Source organism: Hevea brasiliensis, chromosome 6 (assembly GCF_030052815.1).
Source record: "Hevea brasiliensis isolate MT/VB/25A 57/8 chromosome 6, ASM3005281v1, whole genome shotgun sequence".
In the NCBI taxonomy this organism is placed as follows: Eukaryota; Viridiplantae; Streptophyta; class Magnoliopsida; order Malpighiales; family Euphorbiaceae; genus Hevea; species Hevea brasiliensis.
In genome coordinates this window covers 51367100-51385103 of record NC_079498.1, presented here as the reverse complement: position 1 = coordinate 51385103, position 18004 = coordinate 51367100, and positions in this window count along the sequence as shown.

The following is an 18004-nucleotide window of genomic DNA, read 5'->3' as shown; positions in this document are numbered from 1 at the left end:
CCAACTCTGGAGGTAGTGCCAACCGATATGCCAAAGGACCCACTCTTTCCAGAACCTTATATGGCCCAATGAAACGAGGACTCAGTTTCCCCTTTCTGCTAAATCTCATAATTCTCTTCTAAGGAGAAACTTTGATGAAAACTTTCTCACCCACTGCATACTCAATATCCCTTCTTTTCAAATCAATGTAGGACTTCTGACGGTCTGATGCAATCTTAAGTCGATCTCTGATCACCCTGATTTTCTCTTCAGTTTGTTGAACAATTTCGGGTCCAATCATCTTTCTTTCACCCACGTCATCCCAACACAATGGGGTTCTACATTTTCTGCCATACAAAGCTTCATATGGAGGCATTTCAATGCTTGATTGGTAGCTGTTGTTGTAAGCAAACTCAATCAAAGGCAAGTGTGTATCCCAACTGCCTTCAAATTCAATCACACAAGCCCGTAGCATGTCCTCCAAGATCTGAATTACCCTCTCAGATTGGCCATCTATCTGTGGGTGGAATGCAGTACTGAAGTTCAATCTAGTTCCTAGGGCTCTCTGAAGACTACCCTAGAATCTAGAAGTGAACCTAGGATCTCTGTCTGATATGATAGATACTGGCACTCCATGCAGTCTCACAATCTCATCAATGTACAACTTGGCCAATCTTTCTAAACTGTAGTCCATTCAGACTGGCAGAAAATGAGCAGACTTGGTTAGTCTGTCAATAATGACCCATACTGCATCATGATTCTTCTGTGTCCTTGGAAGTCCCATCACAAAATCCATAGTTATTCTCTCCCATTTCCACTCTGGTACTGGTAGTGGATGTAACAACCCAACGGGTACTTGATGCTCTGCTTTTACTTGCTGACAAGTTAGGCATTTAGAAATAAACTCTGCTACATCTCTTTTCATACCCATCCACCAGTAATGCTCCTTTAGCCCTCTATACATTTTTGTGCCGCCAGGGTGTATGGCAAAAGGAGACTCATGTGCTTCCTTCAAAATGATCTTCCTCAATTCAACATTATTAGGAACACATATTCTGCCCTGGTGTAGCAGTAGATCATCATCTCTGATTGAAAATTCTGGTTTCTTGCCCTGCCGAACTTCTTCCAATAGCTTCTGATACTTCTGATCATTCTGAGCAGCCATTCTAATCTGATCAATCAACACTGGCTGTACATGCCATGCAACTGCTGTCTGCCCATCATCATTAATCTCTAAGCTGGCATGTAATGATCTCAACTCATGTACCAAAGACAAAGGAGTAACCCGTACACTTGCCATAGTCTTGCGACTTAAGGCGTTAGCCACAACATTAGCTTTCCCTGGCTGATAGTCTATCAGACAATCATAGTCTTTTATCAACTCTAACCATCTCCTCTGTCTCAAATTCAGCTCTTTCTGGGTGCCCAAATACTTTAAACTCTTATGATCTGTGTAGATGTAACACTTTTCCCCATACAAATAGTGTCTCCAGATCTTAAGAGCAAACACAATAGCTTCAAGCTCTAAATCATGTGTCGGATAATTCCTCTCATGCGGTTTCAACTGGCGTGATGCATAGGCAATGACATTTCGATCTTGCATCAATACACAGCTTAACCCATTGTGAGAAGCATCACTGTAAATGGTGTATTCTTTACCCAGTGTAGGTAAAGTCAGGACTGGAGCTTCAGTCAAACATTTCTTCAATTCATCAAAACTCTATTGGCATTTATCCGTCCACTGAAATTTTACATCTTTTCTAAGCAACTTGGTCAATGGAGATGCCAACATGGAGAATCCCTTCACAAATCTACGGTAGTATCCAACTAAACCCAGAAAACTATGAATTTCTGTGACATTTCTGGGTGGCCTCCAATTAAGGATAGCTTCAATCTTACTTGGATCTACTTTAATGCCCTTTTCTGATACTACATGCCCCAAGAAAGATATTTCCTTCAGCCAAAATTCACACTTCGACAATTTGGCATATAGCTGTTTCTCCCTCAAAGTCTGCAGTACAATCCGTAGATGTCTATCATGCTCTTCTGCATTCCTCGAATAGACCAATATATCATCTATGAATACCACAACAAACTGGTCGAGGTATGGTATGAAGATAGTGTTCATTAGATCCATAAAAGCAGCCGGAGCATTAGTTAACCCAAATGGCATGACCAAGAACTCATAATGGCCATAGCGGGTTCTGAAGGCAGTTTTAGGAATACTCTGCTCTTGTACTTTCAGCTGATAATAACCTGATCTCAGGACAATTTTGGAGAATACAGCTGCACCCCTCAACTGATCAAACAAGTCATCAATGCGGGGCAATGGATATCTATTCTTTATTGTCACCTTATTCAACTGCCGATAATCAATACACAAGCGGAGAGTGCCATCTTTCTTCTTTACAAACAATATTGGCGCTCCCCAAGGTGACACACTAGGGCGGATAAAGCCCTTGTCAAGCAATTCTTGCAATTGCACTTTCAACTCTTTCAATTCTGCTGGTGCCATTCTATATGGTGTTATAGAGATTGGGTCCACACTAGGCATAACATCAATTTCAAACTGCACCTCTCTTTCTGGAGGTAATCCTGGCAATTCATCCGAAAATACATCCAAAAAGTCATATCTGATGAGGGATGTCCTTGATCTTTGGACTCCCCACTTGGGTGTCTATTACATGTGCCAAGTATGCTTCACACCCCTTTCTGATCATTCTTCTGGCTAGTGTAGCCGAAATGATGTTTGATGGCAGTAAATGCCTCTCCCCGTGTATTACGACATCACCGTACAGAGGGAGACCAAAAGTGACTGTCTTCAGTCTACAGTCAATCATGGCGTGATGCCTGGCTAACCAATCCATGCCCAAGATGATATCATACTCTCTGAAGGGCATTTCAATCAAGTCTGACAGGAAAACATATCCTTGGATCACCAAAGGACAGTCTCTATAAATTCTGTTGACCAGGGCCTCTTGTCCTAACGGACTAGTTACTAGCACTTCAAAACCCATTTGTACACATGGAACAGCAAGTGAATTGACTATGCTAGCACTAACATATGAATGGGTTGAACCCGGATTAAACAATACAAATACTTCTTGATCAGAGATAGAGAATGTACCAGTTACCACATCAGAAGTCTCAGCCTCTTCTCGCTATCTCATCATGTAGACTCTGGCTGAAGCACTCCCTTGTGCTGATTGACCAACTGTGCCCTGACTGCCTGAAGCAGTGCCTCTACCTCTGCCTATTCCTCTGCCAACTGACTATGAACCTCTAGGAGCAGGACTCTGAATAGATCCCTCGGCAGTAGTAGGAGCTGGACCATATCTCGAAGACGGAGCACTAGTGCAGTCTCTTGCTAAATGACCCTTGCCTCCGCAATTAAAGCAGGCTCCAGTGGCCCAATAGCACTCCCCCCCATGAATCTTGCCACAAGTCTCACAGGGGCGGGCAGAATGTGAACCCCTGCTCGACTGCTGACCAGACCTAGGGGGTCTCTGTCCAGAAAATTTTCCTCTACCAAATCTTCCACCTTGACCCCTACTGGGTCCACTAAACTTCTTTCTCTTTCCAGAGGTAGCACCAGAACTTGGCTCTACTAACTTTTCCCCTTTATCTTTTTCTAATTTCTCAGTTCTCTCTGATTTTTCTTTTATTGGGGTTGCTTCTGATTCAATTCTCTCCAGCTCAAGTGCTTGAGACATGAGCTCTGAGAAGTTGCTGTGTCTGAATCCCACAACTTGCATCCTTATGCTGGGCTTCAAACCAGTCTCAAATCTCTTGCATCTTGCCTTGCTGGTAGAGAGGAGACTCCCTGCATAGTGACTTAAGTGGGAGAACTCCCTCTCATACTCTGCCACTATTCTGTTGCCTTGTTTCAAACTAAAAAATTCTCGCAATTTCTGATCAACATATGCATCTAGGATGTATTTAATGCGAACTCTCGATGAAGTCATCCTGTGTCAAGATCGGTGGTTCAGCCAAGCCGTGGGGATGGTCTTCCACCAATCATATGCATCCCTGCAGAGCGCATACGTAATATTCAAACTTCAGTTCATCTGGGCAGTGCAGTTTCTTAAACACTTTATCCATTCTTTCAAGCCATTGCTCTGCCTCTAAAGGGTCCACTGTACCCTTAAATTCTGCAGCCCCATACTTTAGTAATTTATCATACTGCCTGGCTGGAGGCAGTGGTTGTGTCACAGGTGTCTGGGGTGGAGCTTGAGCAGGCATACCCCCGGCCATTTGTTGAAACATCGCAGCCATCTGCTGTGCGAACTGTGTAGGGAACTGCGGCATTTGTGGGGCTGGTGCTGCTGACCCACTAACATTCGGTAAAGCTGGGGCTTCCCCTTGTCCCTTACCTTCAACAGACTGCTCAACTGAGCGATCCCCTTCTTCCATTTAAATCTGAAGTTAGGGTTATCTCCTGAACAAATAACAGATGGAGATTTCCCCCCGTTAGTTCATATTCATGATGTAATGCACTGTATGTAACAATTATGGACATTGAGCAGTTGTACTTAACAAAGAAAAGACACAAATTCATAGGTTAAAACATACTTTAAAAATTTGCTCTGATACCACTAAAACATGTCACACCTTACCCCTCTGTAAGGTATAACATGATCCCGTAGAATACCTAACGAACTACCAAACTTCACCTACTGATAACTCATTAAATACCCTACAAGGGATTTTAAAACAATTTTCATACTTTTGTTAAGTGGTGAGCATTTTCTAATAGGTATTTAAAACATATAATTAAAATTAAAAACTAGTTAAAACTTTTGGCCCATTTTATTTTTTCGCAAATTTTATAAAAATTTTGACAGAGTTCTGTTTGTATTTTGAGAAACCAGTTCTTCAAATACCTGTAAAAAGCACTTCTAAAAATTTTTCTCAACAACTGCTTCAATTTCACAATCACACTCAATCCATTTCAACAACTCCACAATCATTTCAATTAATTTCTCAATTTCAAAATTTAATAATCCTCGAAATACCAGCAATCCATTTCATTCAAATTAAATAAAATAGTTCCATTCATATTTTATTATAAACAAAACACATCATTACAAAATTTACATTAAGAGAATTTCAAACTACAATATATATTACAACTTTATACAAATTTTATACAAATTGCTCAAGACTCATTTTTACATGTCCATACATTTATATGCAATATATACATCCAAAGAAATATTTACAGTTAGGGTATAAATTATACCTGAAAACTTCAAGCTGAATGATCCTCAATCTTTAGCACTACCGTCGCTTCCTCTAGTCTCAGATCTCATGACAAAGAATAGAAGCTGTCGCTGAGTACTAGGACTCAGTGGTGCACAACATACTAAAATAATCTTTATGCAAAAATAAAATCACATTTATTCAAAAATTTGACTAAACATGAGCATTAAACACAAAACATGAATCATGAGATTTTAATGCAAACCAAGTTCATTTCGAAGTATCAAAACACATTTCATAAAACCCACAGTTAGATCATGCCATTCGAAACAAATAGAATCTCAATAGCCAGAGGCTAAAGAGAAATCACATCACAAGGCTAGCTAGCTCAAATATATGGATATCCATTCACATCCTCTTCTACTGGCACACCTCAATACTTCTCCAGAGAAGGAATCAAAATTCGAAACTAATTACCCCCACTAGTTGTGCTAGTGAGGTGTTCAAATATATGGTCATGACACTGTGGTTTCAAAACTTATCTTAACAATTGCTAAACATTGTCATTTCAATATACATAATAACTTTCAACAATTTAGGTCAAATATCATAAGAATGCCATAATCCAATATTTCACATTATTCAAAACAGTATGCAAAAGATGATTATAAAAAGTATACGTTGTGCACAAACCTCAAGCGAGTCGCCTCTTGGCCTTGACTCGGTTCCTCGGGTTCTTTCCCGGTATTCTTTTCAACTGAAACACACAATTTTACAGTGTTTCAATACCATAACTTAGCATAAATCCAAAAATAAATTTAACTTCACTTTTACCTAGCTCTAACGTGCTAAATTCGATATTCTTGAAATTTTGTGTTCTGGGTTACTATTCACTGCACTGTTCAAGTCAAATTATTGAGTTTCTAAGGCTTAATAGGTATGGGAATTCCAACTTTACCCACATACCACATTTTGGTCACCAAACTTGTCGGTTTTGGTCATTTTCTCAAAACTTAGGTCTTTTAGGCAAAATTGCCAAATTTTCAGTTTTGGTGTCCTTAATTGTACTGTTCCATTGGTTAGTTTACTGTTAGAATTTGGCAAAACTTTTTTTCATATAAAATGTTCCTTATTGTCTTAAGTTTATTCTCCTTTTTGAATCACCCCAATTGGAGTTTTGTAGCTCAAGTTATAAGCAAATTACGTTTACTGTTCATGCTGCAGAATTTGGTTCTGCAGATTTGTTGATCCAACTTCATTCAGTAATTTGATCTAGTTAAGTCCATAATTTGGTCTAACTTTCTACATATGAAATGTTCTACTATGCCTTAGATTTCCATCGGTTCAAGAATCGCCTAAATCGGAGTTTTCTAGAGAGAGTTATAGCCATTGAAACTTTACTGTTCATATGGCAATCTGCAGTTCTGCAGATTCAGGTCACCAACTTTGCTCAGTATTTTGATTGGGTTAATGGCATAATTTGGGTTGGTATTCTTCATAAAAGTTTTAGATCTATATCTTATCTAATTATTGGTAAAATTTCAGGTCATTTTGACCTGTCTAGCTTGAGTTATGACCAAATGAACAAATATTGTTCGTTTGGTCAGTTTGTGCAGAGGCAGCCTGCGATTTTCCGACTTCGGCAACTTTGTTCACTAGGTTTTAGTCACTTTTTGGGCAGGCTTCCTGAATGAAAATTGTGTCATTTAGTGCCTATTTTCATCCCCAATTGGTCCCATTTCCATTGGACTTGTAAAATTTCATTTTTGGTCCCTCAAAATTGACTTTTGGTCATGGTGCATACCCAATCCGAAATGGCTTTTAATTCCAACACTTCTAACACACTTAATTAGGTCACAAATGACCATTTCTCACTTCACATTAGGTCAAAGACACCATTTACAAGTTTCTCACATTTTTTGGTCTCTAAACCCTAATGTTCAAAACCCTAACTCACTAATTTTGTTGCATTTAACCAATTCAAATCATATTAACATCACTCCATCACTCAATTAAGCTTCCATACATATTGAATTCAATCAAATTCATGCATACACACATCAAAGCCTAGCTGGCCTAAATTCAGCTTTGGTCCCTCATAATTATTTTTGTATCATTTTAAGTTACTTTCTAAGTTAATTAAACTAAAAACATATAAATTTAACAAAAGAATTCAAATTTACATACTAACCTTTGTTTGATATTCCAATCACTAATTTTCTTCCTTTTTTTCTTCTTTCTTGCTTCTTCAATCTCCTCTTCTAGTAGCCCAAACAAAGCTTAATCAGAATTTAGTGGAATTTTTGGGGAATTTATGGGGTTGATTCAAGCTTTGAAAGCTTGAATTTCATGGCTATGGAGGAAACTAAGGAGAAAAAAAGAGAGAGAGGAGAGATGCACGTTTTTTATTTGAAGAAGAAGAATGATTTTTTTTTCTTTTCTTTTATTTTGTCTTTTATCTCTTTAGGAAGATCAAAAATCCAAATAAGTAAATAAATTAATTTTATTCTTTATGGCATCATGCATGAGGTCATGCATGATGTCATCACCTTTTGACTTTTCCATTTTCTCTTTTTTTTTTTTAAATTTTCTATTAGTTCTTTAATTTAATTCTCGATTCTGAAATTTTCTTTTCTCCGATTTTATTTAACAGTTAGGTCAGAAGTCAGCTCTCGGGGTCAATTGACCAAATTGCCCCTCGCCGGTTCATCCCGGTTTACAATTAATTCCATATTTCTTTCGGCTCCCAGACCTAATTATTTGACTGGCTTAACAGTTATTTTTCGTGATTTTCTCTTTTCCACTGTGTTCATAAGGGTCCTAAGGACCGCAGCGTCACTTTTTACGATTCGAAATTTGAATTTAAAATGACTTCGAAGTCGTTCCCGAGAAGGTCACCCATCGCTGTGACTCTCGGCTCGTTTAACTTCTTCTGTTCTGTTTTTCTTATGTATACTCAACTAATTGAACATTACTAATTATTTGTGTTTATGGCTTCTCTAGTTGTCTTAAGTGTGGTTCTAATCTCCTTAATTGTCCGGACCGACACTGGTCACCAAAATAGTGAAATCTACCAGGCTATGCAAACGGGGGTGTTACACAATCCATAGCTGTCTATCATGCTCTTCTGCACTTCTCGAATAAACCAATATATCATCTATAAACACAACTACAAACTGATCGAGGTATGGTATGAAGATAGTGTTCATCAGATCCATAAAAGCAGTCGGAGCATTAGTTAACCCGAATGGCATAACCAAGAACTCATAATGGCCATAGCAGGTTCTAAAACATGTCACACCTTATCCCTCTATAAGGCATAACATGATCTCATAGAATACCTAATGAACTACTGAACTTCACCTACCAATAACTCATTAAGTACCCTACAAGGGATTTTAAAACCATTTTTTTTACTTTTTGGAAGTGGTAAGCATTTTGGTATGAATTAAAAACATTTAATTGAAGTTTTAAAACTAGTAAAAATTTTTGTCCATTTTTATTTGTCCATAAATTTTGAAAAAATTTTGGTAGTGCCGTCTGTATTTAGAGAAAACAATTTTTCAAAAACCTGTAAAAACACTTCCAATAATTGTTTCCATAACTCCCAACACCAAAACAACTCAAGTCAACACAATTCAATTTAAGTCCACAATTCAACCAAAGTTTCTTATCTCAAAATACTTCATAAATTCATTCACATTGCATATAGTACTTAATTTACAAATACAAATCTTAGTTTACAAAAAGAAAATCCAAAATAATAATATTATAATTTACTGTACAACTGCTCAACTTTACATTAATACATATGACATTACAATATTTATATCAAATAACTATAAGGGTATAAACAAATACCCGCACAAAAAGATCAATGAAGTCCTTGTCAATTCAGCAGCTCACCCTGTAGCTTTTTCCTTGCCCTTATCTGCGACAGCAAAATAAGCTATTGCTGAGTATAAAAATACTCAGTAGTGCACAATAAAAATTTGAAATGTAATACGTATAACATTCGTTGATAAATCACAATTAAAATATTTCACAATCTCATTTCACAAATTATCAAAACTCATTATAGCACAATTTTGGTCAAACAATTTAATAAACATAGTGTTGCCAATTCATACACAACTTACGCCATGACACAAAATTTTCGATCAATGCTATGTTGTACACCACGACAAAGCAATCTACAACCCCACTAATCGAAATGAATGAGGGAGGTGGCTAGCTAGCTAATGAGTACTCATCCAATCTACAACCTCAACAGGTCAACCAGAGAGGGAGGAAAATAATCAATCTCAACCTCATAAATGGAGGAGAAATAATAAGGCACTGTCATGCTAAGTGTGAATCCGAAATCAATTTAAAGCAATTTGTTCAAATATTTCATGCAAATCACACTAAATTTCCAAAGTCACCTTTTCATTCACAAAGTGGCAACACAAAAATTCTTAAACCCATAATTGACACAAAATTTTCATAATGCGTACTAAATCAATTTTTCAATGATAAAATGCTTAAATAAGGTTTATTGTGCACAAACCTGATGTGAGTCACCTCTAGGCCTTGACTCAGTCTCTTAAACCTTCCAGGTTTTTTCAGCTGAAACACAAAATTTATAGTGTCTCAGTATCTTTGCCTCACAATAATTCCAATAATTAATCCCAATATGCTTAAACTTACATTCTCAAAAATTTTCATGTTGAGGTTACTATTTATGGTGCTATTCAAGTCAAAATATTGACTTTCTTATGCTTAATAGGTATGGGAAATCCAATTATCCTCACATACCACATTTTGGTTACCTAACTTATTGGTTTTTGTCATTTTATTAAAGCTTAAGTCATTTAGGCAAACTTTCAAATTTTTAGTTTTGGTAACCTATTTTGCACTGTTCCATTGGTTATGTTGCGGTTAGAATTTGGCTAAGTTTTCTTCACAGAAATTGTTTCTTATTGTCTTAACTTTATTTTCCTTTTTGAATCACTCCATTTGGAGTTTTGTAGCTCAAGTTATAGCCATTTAAACATGGCTGGCAGGATTGGCCTAACCCAGATTTTCTGGGCACCAAAACTAGTTTTGGCAGTTTTAGGTCACCAATTTTGGGTGGCTAAATGACTTGGTTAAGGGCATAATTTGGGTTTGTGTTCTTCATGAAAGTTGTAGGGCTATAACTCAACTTTCTACTGGTAAAAGTTTAGGTCATTTAGACCTGCCTATCCCAAGTTATGGCCAAATGAACAAATACTGTTCATTTGATCATTTTTGTATAAGGCAAAACACTCAATTCTGGATTTGGCCAATTTGTTCACTATGCTATGGTCACTTTCTGGGCATGATTCCTAGCTAAAAAATGTGCCATTTTGTGTCTAGTTTCATTCTCAATTGGCCTTACACCAATTCGATTGTAAATTTTCAGTTTTGGTCCCTGAAAGGGACCTTGGTCATGCTGCTTGCATAATGACCATATCCAATCCGAATCTCCATTTGATTCCAACACTTCCAATATACCACAATTAGTCATACATGACCATTTTTCAACTCAAACACGGTCAAACACACCATTTGACCAATTCTCCAAATTTTGTCTCCCAAACCCTAGGTCCAAAGCCCTAACTCACTAATTTTGTTACATTTTACTAAATCAAAACATATAAACATATTTTCTCAACTCATTCAAGCTTTCTAACATGTTTCATTCAATCAAACTCATGCAAATCATTCCCCTATATAGGCTGGCCAAAATTCACACATAGTCCTCCAACAATTGTTTTCTTTTCCATTTTTCATAATTTCTAAGTTTATTCAACTATAAACACAATAATTAAACTAGAAATACAAAGTTTAGCTTACTAACCTTTCTCTTTGAAATTCAACCACCCAATCCTTCACTTTTCTTTCAAATTTCTTGATTAATCTTCCTTTCTAGTTGCCCAAACAAGGTTTAATTAAGGAATTTCCCTTTTCTATGGCAAAATTTTGGTTTCTTCAAGCTCAAAAATGAGCTTTCATGGAGGTTTAGAGAGGGAGCTTTGGGAGAGAGAAGTGGGGCGGCAAGATGATGAAGAAGACCAAAAAAAAAAGTTTTTCGATTATTTTGTTATTTTAATTATTAATTAATACACAATTATCCTAAAATTTTTAATTTTTTTAATTATTAAGTTTATTGTATCATGCATGATGTAATAACTTTTTCACCTTTTTCTTTTTTCTTTTTTTTTTCATTTATTTTTCTTTAGTTCTTTAATTTAATTCTTAATCCCAAAATTTTCTTTTCTCCGATTTTATTTGACAGTTAGGTCAGGAGTCAGCTCTAGGGGTCAATTGACCAAATTGCCCATCGCCGGTTCTATCCGATTTGTAAATAATTCAATGTTTCTTTCAGATCCTTGACCTAATTATTTGACCGGCTTAACAATTCTGTTTTGTGATTTTCTCTTTTCCATTGTGTTCGCAATAGTCCTAAGGACCGCGGCGTCACATTTCACGGTTTGAAATTTGAGTTTAAATTGACCTTGCAGTCTTTCCCGAGAAGGTCACCCATCGCTGTGACTCTCGACTCATTTAACTCCTTATGTCCTGTTTTTCGTATTCATACTTAACTAATTAATAATCACTAATTATTTGTGTTCAGGGCTTATCTAATTGTCTTAGATGTGGTTCTAATCCCCTTAATTGTCTAGATCGACATCGGTCATCGGAATAGCGAAATATATCAGGCTATGCAAATAGGGGTGTTATACTATAGGTCAGGAAGACAGGGGACAGATTGAGTTCAGGCTCCTTGGCATTGACCACATTATGAACATGGAAGAGTTCAACACGGTGTTTGGTTTTGACAGTGCCAGATTCTAAGAAATTCCACAAAACTGAATGATCTACAATAGTGTGAAATTTTGGCACTCCATCACACCAAACACCGAAATTTACAACTCTAGCAAATCAAAATCCACTAGCATCACTAGTCCCGCCCTTAGATACATGCACTGGCTTTCCGCACACACCATAATGGGTCGAGGGGTAGCCTTGGTGTAGTGAATACCAATGAACTTTTTTTCCTGTGGTGTATGGTCACTGGACAGCGCTGTAGTACTGGATTCTTCCTCTACAACCATCTTCGCCGCCTATGTCACTAGCCTATATGGCAAATAGTGCTTGGTGGCCTTAACACAGCCCTCGCACTGCACTTCGATTTCATCACAGAGCATAACAGGTAGCGCTCCATCACTGGTATAACCAGAATCGACCAAACCATGTGCATATCCATAGGGATATGCAAGAAGGTTGGGAACATCTGCTTCCTAGTTGATGCAGAAGGCAATGTCATCCCCAGAAGAGGAGAAGTACAACCAGAGCCTGGTGAACCATCAGAGCCATAGGAGGAAGCCCAAGAGCCACCCCACCATGATTCTCTAGCCCGAGTATATAGGCTACACGGGCAGTTAATTTAAGCATTATTAAATTCAGACAACTAAATTAAGTGTATTGACATACTGTACAACCAAATTAAGTAAAAATGAAACATTAGCAAATAAAAGTATAAATAGCAATAAAAGAACAATCTTAGTAAAGATTACTAAAATATTAAACTGCAAAGAATATTAACACTATAAATGCATAAATGATTAAATTATTCAATTTTAGTGTATTTCTCTTTATAATTGGCACCACTAAGCAGAATTGCTTAGCGCATTGCTTTTGTAACGTTTAGGTATTGGAGACACAGCAGAGGAGCACAGCCAATCTATGACCAGGTGAGAGATCAGATCTGCATAGGGGTCCAGAGTCATCTGCACTGCATTGCATACATGGTAGGACTTAGGGATTTTTGTGTTTTATCTTTCTGTTGTATTTTGAAATTTGGCCCTATATTTTGTAATATTATGAAAGCTTTAAAGTTTGTAATAATTTATACATATTAAATAACATGGAGATTTTCTGGATGTATTTGAATTATTATGGACTGTATTATGGAACTATTTAATGACTGTAAAAGTCTATTGACTTTACTGAGAAATTGAGACTGTGAATGAAATTGTGATTTTGAGAATACTATATTGAGACTATTTTTAACAGGTGCAGAATGACTGTTTGTCTAATTTACAGATGGCACTTTGTCGGATTTGTATTAAAAATCATGCAACACTCAGTTTTATTAAAACATAAAATAATAAACAATCATGATGTAAATTTCACACAATGGTTTCCTAACCAAATTGAGTATTCATAAAATAAGATAATCACAGACTAGGTGCCCCAGCACACTGTGTGGCACACCTTGCTCGGCTACACTGTAGATGGCTGAGGGGTGTTACATTTAGTGGTATTAGAGCACGGTTTAGGCATTTTTGGTCCTAGATAGATTACATACCATGCATTGCATTTGTAAGTGTTAAGATGACTCTAAGGCATATCTATTTATTTTTTGTTATTCAAGGTTAAGACTTGGACTCGGAGTCGCAGGAGACAATAGAGAAAGAAGTAGAAAGCTTACCAAAATTAAAAGGTAACTCAACTCTAAAAAGTGAAGTCAAGAAAGATAAGATGTTAGAAAATTTGATCTATTGGGATATACCGTGTTAACTATGTAATATTCTCGATATTTAGACTGTAAACTGCATATTACAATATCGACTTGGGACTATTATATAGAGCTACGTATTTTTTATAGTAAATAAAAATAAGGATAAAATTGTAAAACTAAGACTAGTGAGACAGATTAAGGAGAAAGTAAAGTATTATAATGCGAAAAAGCTAAAAAATAAGGAGATAGCGATCCCTCGATTATTTATACTGGATAAATTTCAAGGACGAAATTCCTTTTTAGAGGGGAAGAGTTGTAACATCCTCATTTATGTAGTCTGTACGTTATACTGTTCCGATAACTGACGTTTTCCGGGTAGACAACCAGAGTACAGACAGTCAGAATGTGGATAGCCAAAATATAGACAGTAAAAAATGTCTGAAACTACACTTCGATGATAGTAAACAGGCATAAAATGATGAAATAAATAAAAAAAATATAAGAAAAATTAAGGAAATATAAAAGAGAGGAAATAAAACTAAGTTAAACGAGCCGGCACCGTAGCGATTGGTGACTGCACTGGGAAGTTATAGCGAAGGTAATTACCGACTCTAGGACCATGGGGAGCCCTCAGAAATAATTTTTTAGACATAATTAAAGGCTTATAGAGGTGTAATTGACATTAAAAATATCAAAGAAAATTAATGAATTAGTACAAAGAAAAATGAAAAAAATCAAGAAACTGACAAAAATCGGTGTTACCAAAAAATCGGGAATACAACTCGAAAAGTGGTATTTTGGTCATTTGACACCTAGAGTTGCCTTTTGACCTCAATATCCATTAAAAATAAGTGGTATTAAACTTTAAAAATGTCATGAAAAATAAAAATGTGGTACATAATGTAAATAGTGAAAGCTTAGTGGCAAATTTGCAAATTTAGGAATTTAAGTTTAATTAATTCATTTCCTAAAGTTAGTGCTCCACTAACTCATATTATGGGACCTATATAAACCATCTTGGATAGAATTTAGTCATCTTCAACCTTTAAAACATAACCAGCCGAGAGAAAAACACCATGGAAATTCCATGGCCGAACTTGAAAACACCACCTTGCACTCCCATTCCAAGCCTCATTTCACCATAATTCCTTCATTAAAGCTTGCACACTCCACTTGAGGAAGCTATTGGGAGCAAGAAAAAGAATATTTAGTGAGGTTTTGGGAAAGCTCTCAAGAGGTAAGTGTCCAATCTTTCCACCTTTCTTTAGTAATTTTGATAGTTAGGTTAAGGGAAGTTGATTAGTGATGAAATTTAAAAGAAATTGTTGAGTTGGCAAACTGTCCAATTTTAGCAGCCATTAGAGGTGAAATTGCTTTAGTTTTTCTTATATTAAAATGATGGGAATTAGTGTTGATTGGGTGAATTTGATGTATTGGTAAATTATTTCCCATTTATGTACATTGAACATTTGAAGTTAGGAGTTTGGAAAGTGTAATGGAAAGCCTTGGCATATGGCCAATTTCGGCAGCCTTGAATTTTATGGATTAATGTTTGATTTCATGAATTAAAATGATGAATTATGGTATTGATGGATTAAGGGCAGTATATGTAAGTAATGGTAGGAATTGTATGTAGTAAAAGTAAGTGATTTCATGTATATGTGAATGTTGAATTTAACCATGAGAATTAGGGTTGTAATATGTGCCTTGAACACTTATGTATTCTGCCCAAATTGGCATAATTGAGTTGTGATGAATGGTACAGAAGTGCCATGAATGCAATATTATAGTATTGGGAGAAGGAGAGTTGCCAATTGGAAGTGCACTTTTGTTTGCAGGTTGTGTTTATTGATGGAAGTAGCTAAATTGAGCCGTAAGTGCAAATTTATCCAATTGTAACACCCTTATGTTCGGTAGTGCGTTCTACTGTTCCAATGACAGTGTCTGTCCAGATAGTTATGATGCCTAGAACTATACTTAAATATTAGTGTGAAAATATAAGGTATTGAAATACAATAGAGGAAAATACAAGAAAAAAAAATAAAGAAAAAAAATAAAAGAGAGAAAATGGAACTAAGTTAAACGGACAAAACTATACCGATGGGTGACCGTACCGGGAAGTTGCGGCGTGGACCATGGACTAGCCTTGGACCGCTGGGAACCCTAAAAAATATTTTTGGGACTTAAATAAATATCTATTAAAAAATAAATGATATTAGAAATGTCAAAGAAAAATTAAATAATTAGTACAAAGAAAAATAAAAAATCAATAAACCGATAAAAATCGGTGTTACTGAAAAAGTCAAAAAGCAACCTAAATATGGGCATTGTGGTCAATTGACACCCCAAATTGCCTTTTGACCTAAATGTACATTAAAAATAAATGATATTAAATTTTTGAAATACCATGAAAATTAAAATAGTGGTCCATAATTTAAATAGTGAAAGAAAAGGGGTTAAATGTGGGAATTATGGGAAATTTGATTAAACAAATATTATAAATGATTTTAGTGCTCCACTAACATTTTCAAAGTGGACCATTAAGCAGATTTTGGGCAGAATATTCCATCATCTTCTTCATTTGGCAAACCAGCTGAAAATCATTTGGGAGAGAAACTCCATTGCCGTTTTGGTTGAGCTCCATGCAAACCCTTTGGAGCCATTCTTTCCCATAAGTTCTTTCTTTAAAGTTAATCCTCACCTTGCAAGGAAGATTTTGGTAGCAATTTTAAGGAGGTTTGGTAAGGTTTTGGTCAAGCTACAAAAGTGGTAAGTGAGTATTCTCCATTCTTGTTTCATTAAACTTTGAGTGGATGTTGTGGTGAGTGGTTTTGTGGAAGTAGTTTTAAAGTTTGATCTTTTATTGGTAGTACACCATTTTGATAGCCATGGGAACTCACCATGTGTAGCTTGTTTTCACTTGTAAATGGTTGTTTAAGATGTTGATGTAAGTGTTTATGTGTATAGAAATTATTTAGACAATGTATATTAAGAGTATGTGTAATGGTGCACTTGGTTTTGGAAGCTTGAAAGCAATTGGAAGGAGATATTTTCCATTAGGTGAATCGGCAACTTTAAAGTGTGGTTAGAAATGTATTGTTTCATGGTTTGGTTTATTGAATTATGTTGTTTATGGTGGTAGCAATTATATGTGTATAATAGATTGGAATTGGATATGTAAATGGAGTATGTTCATGTGGTTAAATTGTGTAAATGGACTTTAGAAAATTCTGAGTTATAATGTGTATGTTGAGAATGGTTATAAGCTGTCCAAAATGACTAATATGTATTGTTAAGTGTGTTAATGGTATGGTATAAACCAGAATTGGCATGAAAGAGTTAGCTTGGTAAGTATAGAATGTGTAATTGGTAAGTGTTGAATAATGTGTAACAGTGCAGTGTACACTTTAGCTTAGAACCTTGAGTGTGTGACTCCAATTGGTATAAGACCAATTGGAGGTGAAACTAGGCACAAAAAGTGTCAACTTTTGTGAAGGAAGCTTACCTAAATTCTGTCCACAAAGTGACATAAAAATTGACCAAATTTGGAATAGGTAAGTGCAGGCCAGAATTTTTGACCATATAAATAGTAATCATTAGGAGGACCATAATTCACTCAAAATAGGTCCCATTGACTTGAAAATTTTACCATGAATAGTTTAGACATAGATCTACAATTCTTATGAAGACACCAAAGCCCAGAAATGGCCAGAACTAAGCCAAATAGCTTGCACAAATTCAGGTACCAAAACTGGCCGAAGTGAAAATGACCTAAAAATGACCTAAGCCTACCATTTTAGTGCATTCTGTCCAGCTTTAGTAAATTGACCATATCTTGGTCTACACTACTCAGAATGACCTACAATTTTGCCCCGCATGCAATAAGACATAGACCTACAAGTTTTTAGTTTGGACCAAAAATCAAAAACCGAGGGAACTAGGTCATCCGGCTAGGTCAAAATAGTATACCGAAATCCGATAAATTGCAATAAAATGCAATACACTTGAAAATGAAATTGGTAACATATAACAATACTAAAGGGCTCTAAAATGTGACATATTGAGAACATTAAAATTAATTCACCTAGAGTGCATTAAGGGTCAACATTATAGGTTGACTAATGAAATGAATTGAAGAGAATAGTACCAACAAAATTTAGATATTGGATTTTATTGTTAGAAATAATTTAACTGAGTACTGAAACACTTTAAATTGTGTGTTTCAGTTGAAAAGGATATTGGGAAGCATAAGGAACATTGAGTCAAGGCCTAGGGGCGACTCAAATCAGGTTT